At 40.5% G+C, this 17,961-nt stretch overlaps 1 protein-coding gene and 1 long non-coding RNA gene across 4 annotated transcripts in view; one reads left to right on the top strand and one right to left on the bottom strand.

Moving 5' to 3' along the window:
- Positions 1-4,107, bottom strand: part of LOC132646381 (uncharacterized) — a 28,916-nt gene extending 24,809 nt beyond the window's left edge. The window contains exon 1 of the long non-coding RNA XR_009584609.1: positions 3,884-4,107. This is a non-coding gene — a long non-coding RNA (uncharacterized LOC132646381). The remainder of the gene's footprint in view (positions 1-3,883) is intronic.
- A 92-nt stretch (positions 4,108-4,199) lies between these two features.
- Rabgap1l (RAB GTPase activating protein 1 like) overlaps positions 4,200-17,961 on the top strand; it is a 626,983-nt gene continuing 613,221 nt past the window's right edge. For all 3 annotated transcript variants that reach the window (XM_060364541.1, XM_060364539.1, XM_060364542.1), the window contains exon 1: positions 4,200-4,408. The gene's annotated coding sequence lies outside the window, so the exon portion shown is untranslated. The remainder of the gene's footprint in view (positions 4,409-17,961) is intronic.

Here is a 17,961-nt window from a genome sequence, read left to right as displayed (position 1 = left end):
TGACCCAGCTATGTCACTCTCGGGAAGTTACCCAAAGGAGTCTAATTCATACCACAGAGATACTGCATATCAATGTTTTTGCACGATTCACATTAGCCAGGGCATAGAAACAGCTGAGATATCCATTGACAAACAAAAGGATAAAATGTGTTTTACACACACACACACACACACACACACACACACACACTGGCTGGATGGGATGGTAGCTATGCTCATTGTCTTGATTGTGGTGATGTTCTTAGGTATGTACATATGTCAAAACTTGTCAAGTTTTACATTTCAAAAATGTAATTGTATGACAATTATATCTTATAAACCATGTAAAAAGAAATGAAAAAACCGAAAAAGCAAAATCAACATCCAAGTAAACCTAACATCTTTTCCTTTCTATTTATCTTTATATAACCTATTTTTTGAAGGAACTTGCTTATTTACACTGCAAATTGTAGGTTTTGTTGATGGCAATAAAAGATTCCTCAGCTTTTTTTTTTTAATTATTTTATTTTATGTGCATTAGTGTGAAGTTGTCAGATCCCTTGGAATTGGTGGTATAGACAGTTGTGAGCTGCCATATGGGTGCTGAGAATTGAATCCAGGTCCTTTGGAAGAGCAGACAGTGCTCTTAACCACTGAGCCATCTCTCCAGCCCTCAGATTCCTCAGCTTTTGAGGCTAGATGCGGAAACATTTGTGAGTGAAATTTGTGTGTGGGATGGGGGTGGGGCAGCCATATTATGGTAATTGGTCAATGTGGGTAATGGGGACAAGAAGACTTATCATCTTACTTTTATAGAATGAAACATTTCTATATACAAAAGAAGCCCTGGGTTCTGTCTCAGAGGTTGTTCATCTGTTAGGGGCTGAGATTCTCCCCCTCCCCCTTTCTTCCCAGGTGATTTTGTTATTCACTCAATAGGGTCACTGCCCCAAAGTAAGAAAAGAAGTCTGACAGTGAGGTGAATTTCAGACATTTCTACCAGGTATTGGCAGATATCATTTTTATTTCTTATTAAGTTATAAAAATAGTAAGTTAGCTGTTCTTCAAGAGACTTTTACACTCTGCCTGCTCTCTGACTGAGAAAGTTTTTTGTTTCCCATAAACATATTGCTTGACTGTGTTGTGTTTGTCGTTATTGACAGTAGACAGTAGTGGTCATTGTCTTCTTCCTCATCCTTCTCTTTCTCTTCTTCCCGGAACTGACTTTGTATCCCAGGCTAGTCACATGAACTTGTCGTCTTCCTGCTTCTGCCTGTGGGATTACAGGCATGAACCACCAGGCCTGGCTGGTTGAGCGTGTTTTACTTAGTCTTAGGGGACAGTTTGAGTATAGGCTTAGTATGATTTAGCTAGATGTGTTTGAATTTCAGCTCTAAATAAGATGGAAGGAGGAAAGGTTTTCTCCCTCATCTTTTGTTACCTCTCATTTCTCCTTTCTTCAGATAGTCATTGTCATTTTTGTTTTTTTCTCTTTTCTTTCTTTCTTTCTTTCTTTCTTCCTCCTCTTCTTTTTATTTATTTTTTATTTTTATGACAGGGTTTCTCTGTGTAGCGTGGCCTTGAACTTGGAGATTTGTCTGCCTTTGCTTTATGATGTGATTAAAGGCAAGCACCACCACAACCCAGCTCACTAGTGTCATTTTTCTAATCTTTCCTGTCTCCAAACACAACACAACAAAACAAAACAAAACAACTCTGAAATGATATAATAGGGGCTCAGCAGGTAAGATCATTTGCTATGCAAACACCTAAACCTAAGTTCAGATCCCCAACACAAACAACAACCCAAGAGTGGCCATGCATGCCTGTAACCCCAGTACTAGTCAGAAACGAATACAGGAAGTTTACTGGCCTTGCTGGCTGCCAGCTTAGTCAAAAAATGGGGAGCTGTAGGTTCAGTGGCAGACTGTATCAAAAGAATAAGATAGAGAGCAGTAGAAGATACCCAGAATTCTCTTTTGGCTTCTGAGTGTATACCTAAATTCACATGCACACACAGATACACACACACACAGACACACAGACACACACAGACACAGAAACACACAGAAACACACATACACACATACTCACAAATCCCACTCACCCATAAGAATAAATAAAAATATACAAAAATTCCTCACATGTTAAACACATCTATTACAGTCATGAAGTGCTTTTATTAGGGGAAGCTGATTTAAATAACATTTAAAAATGTTATTTAAATCTAAATAACAGTTTTTTTTGTTTTTTTTTAAGGTGTAGTGATGGGTTCTCAGAGGTTACATAAATAACCTAGTGTTGGAAGAGTTCTGATGAGTGGACAATTTCCCATGAGGACCTTCTAAAGTCTTATCAAATACAGTACCTATTCATGACATTGAAAACGAAATCCTTGGAAGAGTCATAGAATACACGACTCTTTCTTCCATAATATGTATTGAAAAATATAGCCTTGACTGCAAATATTAAAAAAAGCTAAACTCACTTTTAAAAATTTTGAAATAACTAAAAAAAAAAAAAAAAACCATCTTGACTCAGAGAAATGACTGTATCTAGAAAAAGGCTTCAGGCTTATTCTGGACTCTTTCAGAATGTGTCAGCTTCACCTCCAGGCCAGCTTCCTCCATGGTAGAGGATAGGTTTCAATAATTAAACCCACCCATCACAGCAGCCAGAGTGACAGACTCCTTTCCATTCTCCTCCAAACACAAGACACGCCTGGCCTCCTTCATTGTCAGTTTGAGAGGATGTAGAATTACCTGGGGGACAAGCCTGTGCCTGTGAGGGGTGATCTAGATTAGGTTAACTGGTGAGAAGACTGACTTTAACCGTGAGGTGGCACCCTTCTTTGGCCCGAGGTCTTGGACTGATTAAAAGGAGAAAGTGAGCTACGCACTGGGATTCATTGTTCCTTTTGTCAGATAACTTTGCTCCATTTAGAAGATACCAGAAGGCAACAACTATGGCTTTTTCGCGTGTTGATTTTCTTACAGAGCCTGGCTCAGTATCTTCCCCTTGCATATTTACAAAGAGACTCTGCAAAGCTTGGAAGTCAACAGATGATTTGTGTTAATTAAATCCTAACTTTATTCGGTATCAAAACTTAAAAGCATTCATTGAGTCAGTTTCAGGGTTAGAAGGGCTCACGAGGTGCAGAGCTTAACAAAAGTACCTTCTGGGAAGGACCCAACGGGGAGGGAAACCCCAAATAGTTGGAACATTCTTGCTATGACCCAGCATCTGCGTGCATTAACCTTAAGAAAACGAGAAAAGAAACTTGGGTTTGAAGGCCCTTTGACAAATGTTTCATTTCTCAGAGCAGCTTTTGGATCTGGGTGGGCAATAAGGACAGGGCAATTGAAGTGATACAACAAAAGAATTTTCAACTCAAGACTCCATTCTAAGAGCTCAAACCGCTGGACACATTTAACTCATACAGTAACATTTGCTAAATACTTCCTATAAGCCAGGTAGGATCCATCGTGAAAGACACAGACATGAATGAAGTAGGTGCTTCTGGAATCTCTAAAATATCCCACAGATTTAAGGTTTTATATATATACATAGGTGTCATAAACCTGAAAAAAAGGTTCTTATGAGATTCAGGGAATGTACGGGTCACTTCTGGCTGTTTGATCTAGAAAGGAAGGTTTTCACAGTTCAAAGATCAGTACACTATTCGTGGCAGACAATAGATACTTCAGTGTATCTGTCCTCCAAAATCTATTCTCCGAAAGGACACGAGGTGAGACTCGGGCTGCCTTCAGAGCAGTGTAAGCGCTTTCGTATGCACTCCTCTGAGTTCTGGCAGAACTACTCTAAGGCAATGCTTCGGGGCACATACAGACACCTTCAAAGGACAGAGTCATGGTGAAAAAGTTAGTCCTCCGAGGTGACTTACTGGCCGCGCAGAATGCAAGTCTGTAAGGCTGGTTTGCAAGGGAAGAACGTCCTCAGGAAGGAGTCAGCACTCGGGGCCGGGGATGACGGCAGGCCCCAGCACGCCTGCAGGAGGGCCTCGCGCACCTCCGCTCTTTCAGCTCGCCCGCGGTTCGCGTTTGTGCTAGGCGCTCCGGGGCCCGCCGGGCCAGGCGCGGCTGTGTACGCGCGTGCGCGCCGCCGCCTCCGGCCGAGAAGGCGCCTCCGCCCTCGGGAGCGCGCACGCCGCGCCGAGGGGACGGGCGCGCGCGCTCCCGCCCGCCGCCGCCTCCTCCTCCTCAGGCCGCCCCCTCCCTCGCCTCTTCCTGCCGTGCGGTCCTCTCCCCTCCCCAGCCCGCTCCCTCCGCCCCGTTCCCTCCGCCCTCCCTGGGCTTCGGCGGCGGCGGAGTGAACGGGACGGGCCCGACCGCAGAGCTCTGGGCGGCGGGTGGGACTCGGGCGTCTGACAGAGTTGTTGTTCCGGCGGCGGCGGCGGCGGAGACGTGAGGTGAGGCGAAGGCGGCCTTCGAGGGGCCCGAGGGCGGCCTGACGGCGGGGAGCCGCGGTCCGCTGTGTCGAGGGGAGGGTCGGGGTGCGAGGCCCGGCCCGGGACCGGGATGCTGGAGGACCGGGGCGGGAGGCACCGGGCGGGCTCGGCGCCGTCGGCCGCCTTCCCGGACCCCGGCGCCCCCGGGGGGCTGCTCGTCGCGGCGGGGCCGCCGGGCGGGAGGCGGGGTGGGCGCCCCTCACCTGGGGCGGGGTGGTGGCTCGGGCGGCCGCCGCCTCCCCTTGTGCCCTCCTGACATTGCCGCCGCCCCCGCCGCCGGCTGCCGGGAGGAGGCTACCGCCGGCTTCGCGGTCCCCGCGGCCCCGAGTCCGGGGGGCGTGCGGACAGGGTTGTTTTCTCACCCACCGGAGAGCGTCTGTTGGCTCCCGCGTCCTTCCCTCGCTCTTCCCCCTCCTCCGCCCCGCGCACTTTGCTCTCCGTCCCTGCCGGCGATGCTTGTGGTTTTACTGTCTGGGGTAGGCTGTTTTTTTGGGGCAGATCTCTACCTGCATGGAATGCCCCGCTTCAAAGTTGACCGCGTGGGCCGTGACAGACACCCGTCCACACCCCCGCGTATGTTGTGGGTCCTGCGTGTCCTGATAACTGAGTCAAAGTTTCTGAGACTGGGCTAGTACTTTGCTCTGAACGCCAACGGTGCAGGGCTGGGCTGTGCGTCAGCGTGTGGAAAAGGGGCCATTGGCCACTGGGGGAGGTGGCCAGGAGCAAGGGGGCTGAGCTGACAGGAGTTCATTTCGGATCTCAAGACAGTTTCGTTCAGGTGCTCGTGTATTCCCTTTGGACTTCTCAGAGTTAGTTGTGTCAGAAAAAAGACTCATACTTAGGCGCTCGTTTTTTTTTAGAATCGGTGGTATTATGCAAATAAAATGAACCGCTAACCTTTAATGGTAGGGGCGTGCTTGACATGTTTAGTGCTGTTTGGAAACTGATTTCAAAGCCTGCATTTTTGTCGCTGGAAGGTTTAGATAATTTTAATGCGTTTAATTTTTCTTGTGTATGAGAAGAGGTAGTTGACTAACAATTCAGAGAACACAATTGCATGAAAACCTTAAGACTTTTTCTTCTAGTACTGTTTACATTTGGCATGTGCTGCACTTCTGTAGAATATTCAGTAGTTATGATCAGAAGGTACAGACATGAAGTTTGTGGTCAAATTGGAAGTGGATTTTGCTTGTGGAAAATAATAGTTTATAAGCTGCTAGGAAAGGGAAATTGGCCCGTGATTCATTATATTAGTTGAGTGCTCTATATGAAACTGACATTGAGGTTGCAAAGAAGAAAGGCTAGATGAGTTTAATGTAGACGTTATTACAAAATTGTACTTCTTGGGAAGCTAGCTAAGACTTTGAGTTAGATCGATGTCCGTATTAAATTAGATTAAGATGTACTCTAATATTACTAAATCATCTGGGGGAGAAATAGATGTGATTGGGCAGGGCTTATCCATAAGCGTATTGTAAAACTTAATTTGTGCTCTGGGAAGCTGCAAGCAAGGTGTATAAGTTCCAGTACTTTTGAGGCAAATAGTGAACATACAAACCGATTGCAAAAGATACGGCTGTGTACCTCTGACGTTTTTCTTTCTTTTTCCTTATTTTTAAAACATTTGGTGGAAAGTTTTGTGTATTTGATGGAAAGTGTTATGTCTGTGCTGTCCTGAGATGATTTTGTTTGTTTTTTTGATCATTGTGTCATGACTTGTATCATTTTATTATTTGAGAGGTTATGCTGTTTTTGTTGGTATGTTTATTTCCTTTTTTAAAGATTTATTTATGTGTGTGAACGTTTTTGTCTCCATTTGTGTTGGTGCACCACTTCTGTGCCTGGTGCCAGCGGAGAACAAATGACGGCATCAGATCATCTAGAACTGGAGTTGTAGACAGTCGTTAGCAGCCATGTAAATCCTAGAATTGAAGCTAGGTCCTTTCATGCTCCTAAACCACTTATTTATTTATTTATTTATTTATTTATTTGAGAGAGTCTTATATAGTAGCTCTGACCAGCCTGAACTCAATGTGTAGCCCATGCTGACCTTATACTCAGTAATTCTTCTGCCCCAGCACCGTAAGCTTTAGGATTATGGACATGAACCAAGCCCAACTGTATTTATCTTTGCCTGACAAAGAATTATTAAGCATGTGAAACGAGAGTTTTTATTTCTGTCAGCTTCTCAGTTCTCAATTTGTGACTTCTGAAAAACTTTTCTTTGCCGTACCTGAAACTTGAAGTTTTATTGCAGTGTGTTTATTTGAGCTCTTAGATACTACAGTGAAGTTGAAAGTCCTAGGTCTGTGGGAGTAGTGAAAAGAGGAAATTCTATTGTTCCAAGTACAAATCTGTGGGAGAGATTAACAGCTTTCTGCACACTGACTTTGAAGAGAGGAGCAGTTAGGTATCTAGAACTCTTGTACTGGAGGTGTAGAACCAGGACTCTATTTCAGCATACCATTTTCTTTTTAAAAATCCTTTTAATATTTATTTATTGCTTATGTGTATGAGTGCTTTGCCTGCATGTATTTGTACCGTGTGTGTGTGTGTGTGTGTGTGTGTACGTGTGTACGTACCTGGTGCCGCTGGAGGTCAGAAGAGGGCATCACATCCCCTGTATATGGAGTTAAAGATGGTTGTCAGCTGCCGTGTGGGTGCCGGGACCTCTGCAAGAGCAACATGTACTCTTTAACTGTTGCGCCAATTCTCCAGCCCTCAGCCAGTGTTCTTTAAGTGATATGGAGATAAGGGCAGTTGGAAATGATTAAAACCAATACTGTAGCCTTTGGGAGTCCTAGAACAGAGGTTGTTCTCCCCGCCCCCCAACCCCATGTCCTACAAGTTTCATTCAGTTTCTGCATGTTTATAGCACCTTTTGAACATTGTTTTAAACTTTATTATAAAATGTATTTTTAAAAATCAAAACAGCAACAAGAAAAAAAATCAGGTTTAAAGTATAACTCTTGTCTCGTATAAATGGCTCAGTTCAGGGGTTTGAGGAAGGTCTGCAACCTAAGATTGATGAACACAGGACTTTTCTCTCTCTCTCTCTCTCTCTCTCTCTTTTTTCTAGTCTTTTTTTGGGACAGGGTCTTGCTGTGTAACCCATCCTGGGCTCCGTGCACTACATAACCTAGTCTGGCTTTGAACTTTTGATCACCTTTGCTTCTTGAGTTTTGGGATTTCACCACTGTCCCTGGGCTGGAGAGCTGGCGCACTGGCTAAGAGCGCTTAAGACTGCTCTTTCAGCAGTCCCAAGTTCAATTCCCAGCAACCACATGGTGGCTCTTACTGTGCCTGGACAACCCAGGGATTTTTTTTTTCCTTCATAGATAGTCTTATGGTCATTTGCCAGGACAAATGGAAACAGAAGAGACGGAGTTGAACCTGAATAATGAAGACATACTCATTAAAATTTTATTAAAATTTTAAAATTTATTTTATGTGTATGAATGTTTTGTTCACATGTCTGTCTGTGTACCATATATGTACCTGGTGCCCTCAGAGTTCAGAAGAGGGTGTTAGAGTCCTTGGAATTGGAGTTATGGATGGTTGTGAGCAATCACATGGGTGCTGGGAATAAATTGCTCTTAATCCTAAGCCATCTCTCCAGCCTGGTATACTCAGTTTTTGACTTGAGTGCTGTCTTTTTCAGAGTAGACAGTAGTTTTGACTTTACAATTAATATTTAAGTTGAGTATAAGTGTGTGGGCATTGGTGGATCCTAATAAGTAAGAGTTAATGGAATTAAGCAGACTCGGGTCTTAACATTTTAGTTTTTATATTTCACTTTCCATATTTTTCTTATTCAGCCAACAAGATGTCATAATTGTTTGAATAAAGTGAGTTAGTACTTATGCTGACTCATTTTTGGTTATATTTTGATTTTTTTAAAGAAAATATATAGGTTTGGGGAATTTACATAGGAAAAATATAGGAATATTTTTAGTTGATTCAGAGTTAGATTTGGGCTCAGATTGTTAGTGTGCTTGAAATTTTGAGCCTTCTTATTTTCTAAATAGTCTTAAAAATAGAAAACACACTTTTTATAAATACTCATGAAAATCTGGCTACAGGCAGTGTTGTTGTGATAGACATAGTACAGCCAAAAATACATTTAGGAAACTTCTTTGCTCCTTATCCAGCTTAGCATGCTTAAGTGAAAAGTCAGAAAAGTATTTCAACAAAACTTGCTTGTATGCGGTCTAAACAGTAGTTTGTGAATTATGTTTTCACTTGCCTATTTTAAACTCAACAGGTACTATATGCCATTAAGAGCAAATTAAGTAAAAGACTAGTTCTAATAGATAATTCTTAGTAATAGAATTTCCATTGGAAGATGCAAGCTTGTGTTGAGATTTTGGGGAAAATTAGAAATGGGAAATTTGCTTTTTTACTGCACTGTTTTTTTTTCTCTGTAGGCTTCTCAAGTGGTTGGGGGGCATTGACACCAATTCCAGAATCATGTGAGATTTTTGTTTTTGTACCATAGGACCCTTGGCAAAGGAAACCATTGGTATTTGTAGTATTGCTGTGTTAGTGGATTGTTTTTTTCAGGCATATGGATCTGAACAAAGGCAGAGAACTTTGACCTTAGCTGGTAATTTCTAAATCACATGCCTTTTCCCCATAATTTATTTATCTTACAATGATAACAGTATGTGTCTGTTTTGAAGAGAGATATGAATTGTGATGAAGAGACTATAACCAAAAGTAAGATTTATTGATTTACATACATGAAGGATATTGGAAATTGTTGTGCTGAACATTTGTTACACTGTTTGACTATATTCCGCAGGATGAAATAATGAATATCTTCTGCATGTGCTTGTATAAACACACACACACACACACACACACACACACACGAAAAAAACAGTTGGGTGAAATATTCCTTATCTTTTCAGGGCTTTGCAGACTGGCTGATGACTTGGAACAGAAATTTAGCATATCTCTTTCTATCTAGCTCTGTCTTCAGTGATATTGTCATGGTGTTGGTTGATAGTGGGATTATTTAAACCAGAGACAACCAGCAAATAGTATAATTTGGGTTCCCTGCTGTTAAATGTAAAGCACATTACTGGCAGTAAACACTTAGAAATATTCTTTTCATGTCATTTATGAAAAGATGCTATGATTCAACTTTCCAATTATTTTTACAATTGAGTAAGGATTACCAGCCTCATTTTAAACAAGCAATACCCCCATGATCATCCAAAATGAATGAATGGACAGATATACATACAAACTATTTTAGCATACTTTTCTAACTTGCAGATGAGTGTACAAAAACCTAAAGTCCAAGATCATATGAATAGTTATTGTTAAAGTCAGGGTTCTGTGTTGGATCTCAGTATTATAGAGTCAGACTTTCACATAGCCCCAAGTTATCTCAAATTCCCTTGGAGATGATCCTGATCTCCCAATCCTCCTACCTCCACCTCTCAAGTGCTAAGATTACAGACATGCATCACCACCTGGCCAGCTAGTGGGCTTCTGTCCTTTCCTAACACAAGCCATTCATTTAACGAAGCTCCAGCACTCTGTTAAGCAGTTTGAATAGATGTGAATAAAGCATGGACCTTGACCTTGAAGCCTTCATGCTTATGTGGAGGATTAAATATGGGAACACAGATACTGCAAGGCAGAAAGTAATGAGTGGTAAAGAAATAAAGAACTACAAGAGATTAGAGATGTGGGAAAGAATGCTACGGTTGTAGGATAGAGGGAGAGAACATTTTTAACTGTGCTTAGAAGAATGGGTAGAATTTTGAATTTGTGGAAACAAGATGACTAGTTTGGAGAGAAAGGCCTTACTGGGCCATGAGCTATGGTGATCAGAGTCTTAGAGGCATAGGCAGGGAAGAGTAGTGAAAGAGCCAGGTGAGAAAGCCAGTCACTCTCAGGTGGCTAAGAGCCTATGATATTTTTCTTTCTGCTTTTCAGCTTATCTTTTATTTTTATATCTAGAGTCATCTGTTGTTTCTTATCAGGAAACAAGCTTTATATGCTGTGCTCCTAATTAAAATATGACCTCAAGAGCGGTTAAGTATATTTGCATTAAAAGTTGAAGAGAAAAATTATGTTAGAGAAGAAAAAAAAAAGCAACAACAACAAACAAACCACAAACATACCTTCATTTCATTGATTTTCAATGTGTTGGAAAGACAAAATCTTTTATTTGTAAGAAGCTATTCTAGTGTTTTTCTCTCATTTTACTTTATTCAGTAGACAGCATAAAAATTGGCTATACCAGAGCAGGAAATAATTGTGTTTTCAAAAGATCTTTTAGAATGTGGTTTCTAAATGACTGAGTTACATTTTTGAGGCTGTTCTGGTTCGGACAGAAAGGTAGTTTTTGAGCTATTAGTTTCAGAATTTAGGGCAGCAAGGTAGAAATTTCATACCAAATTCAGATGTGAGGGATTAGTTGAGTGAGGAGAGGGTGTGTGTGTGTGTTTGTTTGTTTGTTTGTGGTTGCGATGTGTGCATGTGTATATGTATTTTCATGTGTTCATATGCATGGGTATGTGTTTGTAGAGGTCAAAGGTTGATGTCAGGTATCTTCTCTGATGGCTTGCTTTCCACTTTATACATTGAGGCAGGGTCTCTTAAACCCAGCTTGTGATTGTGCTAGTCTAGCTGTCCAGCTTGTTCCAAGGTTTCCTTGCCTCCTCCATATCTGACCTCTGGGGTTATAGATGGGCTTGACATTTACTCCCAAGTAAACATGGGGACGTCATGTTTTTGTAGCAGATATATTGTCCACTGGACCATCTCATCAGTCCTGAGGGATTGACTCTTAACCCCAAAACTTTCTTGGATTTCAATATTAATTATTTGATAGCCAGTATGATTGACCATATTTTGAAGTGTTGTATAGACGATACCTTGTTCTGCAGGGACACTGAGGGTTAGGAGTGAAGATAAATGGCAGCAAGTTCTGTTTGTTTACCAGACTGAAACACTCGTGGCAGTTCTCAAGCTTTTCTGTCTGCTGATTTCACACTTACGCTTCTAACTAAAATCCTGCAGGTTGAAGGAGGGTTGCTTCTCTTTGACCTTCTAGTTCTGTAAAGGTAAAGCCAGCTTTAGTGTTGCCCAGGTAACAGCACACACATAGATTTTGATAGCTCACCACTGAAGTGTATGGAAAATTTTGGAAATCTTAGTAATGAAGTTGCTATAGTAAATGACTACTTGGTTGGTAAAACAAAGATTTTTGGGGATGAGCCTTGGTTCCAAAATAAATATGAATTGTGTCATTGTTAAACTGTTTTTCTCATTTATTTAAACTTCTGATATGCTAACTGTTTTGTTATGTCATTTTAGACAGTTGTAGCAGTCTCATGAACTGTTCTACAAGACAGACAGCACACCTAAAAAGGAGCAGTGAGAGTTTGGATGCAGCATGCCACCATACTTCATATAGACAGAGTACTTACTTATGTCACCACAGTTTTCTGCCTTTTGGAGACATAATAGATTTTACCAATTGAGATTCTTAAAATTCCTTCAAATTTTCTGTCATAATTTTTTAAATAAAATGTAATGTTGATCTTAATTTAAATAGTGCTATTCTGAGGGTGTGCACATGATATTAGTTGTTGGAACTTGTGGTGAAAATATAGGTTGCTTGGTAAATGACTGAAAATTTGCAGTTTGGCTCTTTGAAGACAGTTAAATGAAAGTAAGGTAAAACCCAAAGGGAGTTTTTGTATGCCAAATTCTTGGGGAAGAAACATATTTTATAAGGCAAGTGTAGAATTCATTCATGTGTCAGTGAAAAGTTTCTCAACATCATTTCTCATGTACACATATGTATACCATTATGCCTGAAATTTAGACTTATTTTACATGTTATACACACAGCAAACACAGTTTTTATAAAAACACTCAGACCTGTCGTTTTCGGTTTTCAGGATTAAAAGACATAGGCTCCCAACTTTTGATAAGCAATGTTGTAGAGTGTTTATGTATGCTTTAAGATGCAGTGTATACTTTTGAGGCCCTCTATTAAAAACTTAATATTTAAACTTAAAAAATGTAAATGATTCTGAGAATGGTTACAAGGTGTGCTTAAGTACACGTGTATGTTTGTGTATCTGTGCATTATGCATTAGAGACAGGGTCTTACTGTGCAGCCCAGGCTGGCCTCAGCCTCTTGTGTATTGGGATTTTGGTATCTTCCATGACTCTTGGCTCTGTATTACTTTAAATTGTTCATTTCTCTGTAATTAAGTATTTTGTTTTCCTTGGTATACTATAATTAGATTATATTCATAAATTAATGAAAAATCAACTTTTGGATGGAACCTATTCATATGTTGTCAAGGCAATTTGCTTTCTGAAGTTTGTTTAGAGTTATTTAGTGACTTAGCAGCTATTTGCTAACAAACTTCTTCAGTCTTTTCTCATGAAAAGATATGGAGTCTATCATTTTAAATCCTTGTCTTTTTTATCCTCCCCTTCTTCCATAAGATTCCCTGCACTCTGCCCAAAGTTTGGCTGTGAGTCTCAGAATCTGCTTCGACACCCTGCTGGGTAGAGTCTTTCAGAGGCCCTCTGTGGGAGGCTCCTGTCCTGTTTCCTATCTTCTCCCACTTCAGAAGTCTATGCTGTTTGCCCTTCTGAATGAGGATTAAACATCTTCACCAGGGTCCTCCTTGTTGCTTAGTTCTTTAGGACTATAGATTTTAGTATGTTTATCCCTGTGGAGTTCCACAAGGAGACCAACAGAGCCAAAAAAAATCTGGGCCCAGGGGTCCCTGCAGAGATTGATGCGCCACCAAAGACCATGCATGGAGAAGACCTAGACCCCCTGCTCAGATATAGGCTGTAGGCAGCTCAGTCTCCAAGTGGGTACCCTAGTAACTGGAGCAGGTGCTGTCTCTGACATGGACTCAGTGGCCAGCTCTTTGGTCACCTCCTTTTCTTCCTCCTGCCCTACCCTTTCTCTCCTACTCCCCACCCTCCACCCCTGTGGGGGTGAGGGTTGCAGCCTTGCCAGGCCACACAGGAAAACAATGCAGCCACATTTGGGCCTGATGAGACCCGATAGGCTAGGGTCAGATAGGAGGGGAGGAGAACCTCCCTTATCAGTGGACTTAGGAGAGGGGAATAGGAGGAGAAGAAGGACTGGGAGGAGACAAGGGAGGGGGCAACAGCAGGGATACAAAGTGAATAAATTGTAATAAATAATAAATAAAAATTAAAAAAGAAAAATCCTTGTCACATTTGTCCCACTTTCACTAGTCATGTTTGGAATAGTATTTTGCTTTGCTTTTTATCTGTTATAAAGAAACATTATCAAGTGACAGTGAAGAGTAACTTAAACAATGCCTTCTTTTCTCCAACCTTTTACACTTCCATACCTCAGCACTATACTTGATCTTAGCTAGAAGGTTGAGAAGCAATCCACCTCCATAGTGAGAATCTACTTTAACAGTAACTCAGGCTAACATTAACTTCCTAGCAAGGCTAATGGAAAAATATAATTGGATATTACTGTTAAATTATCGGTTCACTTATTTGCTTTACTGGCTAGATTTTATTGTCAACTAGACACAAACTAGTCACCTGGGAAGAGGGAACCTCAAACTGAGGAATTACTTCCGTGGTCTGTGGCACATCTGTGGGCCATTTACTTGATTAATGATTGATGTGGGAGGGTCCAGCCCACTGTGGGCAGTACAATCGCTGTGCATGTGATCCTGGGTTGTGTAAGATAGCTGGTTGAGCATAAGTGAGAGAGCAAGCCAGTAAGCAACTTCCCTCCATGGTTTCTGCTTTGGGAGCTTCCTTTGATTTCCTGCCTGGCCTTCCCTCCATGATGTACTATATTTTTAAGATGAAGTGAATACTTTCCTTTCCATATTACTTAAAAAAAAAGTATTCTACCCTCATGCATTTTTATCCCAGTTGCAATTTCCTCTACTTCCACTCCTCCCAGTCACTTTGCTAACCTCCCTTCTCCCCCATCAACTCCTCCTCTGTTTCCCTTAAAAAGAGTAGGCCTCCCAGGAATAACCACTGAATGTGGTCTGACAAGATACAGTAAGACTGAGCACAAACCCTCATATTACAGCTGGATGTTCCAGCCCAGTATGAGAAGGGTCCTAGGTGCAGGCAAAAGAGTCAGAGACAGCTCCCACTCCCATTGTTGGGAGTGCCACAAGAACACCAGCCTACACAACCATAAGTTATATTCAGAGGACCTAGCTCAGACTCATACAGGGTCTGTGTCACTTCCATCTCTGTGAGCCCTATGAACCCTGCTTAGTTGAGTCTGTAGGCCATGTTTTTGTGGTGTCCTCAAGCCTTCTGGCCTCTGTGATCCTTCCTTCCCCTCTTCTGTGGGATTCCCCTGGCTCTACCCACCACATTGCTTTTGGTCACAGAATTGCTAATAACTAGTTTCTAAAGAAACTTCCTGCATGAATTAAATATCTTAGTTTTCATTGACTCTAGGCATCGTAGTTTTATCTTAAAGTTCTGACATGAATATTTCTTGTCAACATTATCAACATGTTTCGTACATGTTTCTCCTGTTGCATTGGTTATTTTGAACAATAAATTTACCATCTTTACCATTTGAAGATAAAAGGATAACAATAGGTTACAGAAATGAGTTTGTTAATCTGTTAATTTCTCTTTTTGAGTATGAGTTTCATTACTTTGCCTTTTTGTGCCCTGTTCCATTGAAGTGTGTGTGTGTGTGTGTGTGTTTTAACTTTAGCAGCTTTTCAGCTTTTTGGTATTTTGCTTTGAAAAAGGCAAAAATACCATCCTTTACTGATAGGTGGTATAGTAGATGTTTTAAAACTTAGCACTAGAGAGGCAGAGGCAAGAGAATTGCTTCAAGTTTGAGGACAGCATGATCTATAGAGTGAGTTCTAGGCTAGCTAGGGCAAAATAGAAAGACCATGTTCCCATGTTCCCAAAGGGCAAAATAAAGCAAACAAAACAAAAACTCGAGAAAAAAGGAGAAATTATTATTTGTTCAATGTGGATAGAGAGGAATAACTATAAACATAAATAATTATAAATAACTAAGAGTGTTTTCTGCTTTTGTGGAAAACAATGTAAGTGGAATTCTTAATTCTTAATGCTGCTGTGAGATTCAGACAGAATAAATTTTAGGCCAAAGTTTCTTTTTTGTTCTTCTATATATAAAACAACAAGCCAGCATTATTTCTATTAGGGTAGTTATTATATAAGATTATATACATGATGGCCAGGCCTGGTAGTGCACACCTTTAATTCCAGCACTTAGGAGGAAAAGGCAGGTGGATCTCTGTGAGTTTGAGGACAGCCTGGTTTACAAAGCGAGTCCAGGACAGCCAGGGTTTGTTATACAGAGAAAAACAAACAAAAATACATTATATAGCTAATCTTTTTTTACTTAGATTTATTTATTTTATAAGTATGTTTTTCCTGCATGCATGTTTGTATATTGGGTGCCAACAGAGGTCAAAAGGGGATGTCAGATCCCCTGGATCTGGAACTACAGATGTGTAATTCCATGGAGGATGTGAGCCTCCATGTGGATGCTGGGCATCAAACCCAGGTTTTCTGCAAGAGTTATAAGTGCTCTTAAGATCTGAGCCATCTTCTAGGTAAGTGTATGAAGTAGGAACTATTATGTATTGCTGGCTTGCAGATGAGAAAGTGGTCTTGTGATAGAAATTAGTAACTTATATAAGATCACACATACATAACTTACATAAGATCATTATAGAGCGTTCTTACTCCCAAATTTGTCCCATAGTGAGTCTCAACAACTCCTGTATTGATTATTTGCAAATAGTCTTGATCATACTTGCCTTAATTATTTATAAGGGTTGGTTGTGAGACTCAAAAGAGTTAAGATTTACAAAAGAACAGACGTGGTAAATTCATTTTATTAGAGCATATCTGAAATCTTTCATTGTGTTAAGTTGTACTTAGTAATCAGTAGTACCATAGGATAACAAATGCAAATTTGAGTGACTGTTACCTGAGAAGTGGAAGACATATTTTCTGTTGTGTAGAGGATACGTGAATAAAATGTAGAGGAAGACAGAAATTTAGAGTATATCAGACAAACATGTGTTAGATGATCTGTAGTATTTTGAGTTCCTTCATTTCTACAATGAAGAGGATTGTATGTAGATGATATTAGGTGACTTATAAGATTCTTTCATCAATAGTTTATGAGCCAAAAAGAAAAAAATATATAAATAAAAAAGAAAACCATTTATGAGTCTTTTCAAATTAGCTGGGAACATCCAAAATAATTTTATTATGTTAGTTTTAGTCAGCAACAAGCACTGTTTTTCCTTTTAAAAATTGCATAAGTGTAATTGCAAAAAATGCACAACATATTTTGATACACATGCACAGTAAAATGGTTACTGTAATCAAAGTGTCACTTTTGTAGCTATTGTGTTGGTAAGAAAATCTAAAATGTAGGAAAATTTTAGGATGCATCTCATTTAAATTAAATTATAGTGCATATGCTGTACATTGGATCTGTATACTACTCATCCTACATTACTGTAAATTTGTATGTTTGACCTTCATCCTATTTTCTTATCCTCCATTTCTGTGATGACAAACAATATTCTATATGTCATTGAGAGCATGTTTGTGGTTGATTTCATTTACTATAATGTCTGTCAAGTTTACCCATTTATTGCAAGTGAGAGTATAGTATCTCTGTCTCCTGCCCCTCCTCTATGTGTGTGTGTCTAATCACATTTTTTATTGTTAGATAACCTCATGACTTTTTGTTTTCTTAGAAACAATTCCTCTACTCCAGATAAATAAAGTCAGAATAAGTGAAGAGCTGAAGGTGGCATAATAACATTATAACATAATAACATTCTTAAATCTTGGTTTTGTGTGGATTGACAAGCAGCAGCCACTTGTGATGACAAGTGATAGATTGAGAGTGATTGTAAAATCTGTTAATGTTTTTCCATGTCTAAGCATTCCTCAAAGAAAATCATATATGAGCGTGCCTCCTGGTAGCCCAGCTGAGTAGCTATACCATTTAAGCAGATTAGTGTTTTCACCAACAAGGAACTGGTAGAGATGTACTTGATTTGATCTGCAATCCCTGGCGTAAAAGAGTTTGTTTTTTCTTCAAATTTGTCTTTGATTGGCTTCATGTAGTCTTTGATAAATATCTCACAAACTTCTGTTGTGAAACAGATTTCATGCAAGTTCCTGATAAATCTTTGATAAATATCTCACAAGCTTCTGTCGTGAAACAGATTTCATGCAAGTTCCTGATAAGATCAATACTAGTGATTATTGTGCTTTGGGCCCCAGGGCCTTCAGTGAAGGCATTTCTACGAGTCACATCACCAGCTTTCTTCCTTCAGATACCTTCTACCTCCAGGCATATGCTGCTGGCAGTCTCTAGGCTCTCATTTCAGAGTGTGTTTGATAATGCCTATGATCTTGATGATGTCTGGAAACACAGAGGTGACAGCAACACTATCTTTGCAGGACCTCAGAGC

The sequence above is a fragment of the Meriones unguiculatus genome, chromosome 11, assembly GCF_030254825.1.
Source record: "Meriones unguiculatus strain TT.TT164.6M chromosome 11, Bangor_MerUng_6.1, whole genome shotgun sequence".
NCBI lineage: Eukaryota > Metazoa > Chordata > Mammalia > Rodentia > Muridae > Meriones > Meriones unguiculatus.
The sequence above is the reverse complement of the archived record's forward strand: the minus strand, read 5'-3'. Positions and strand labels throughout refer to the sequence as shown.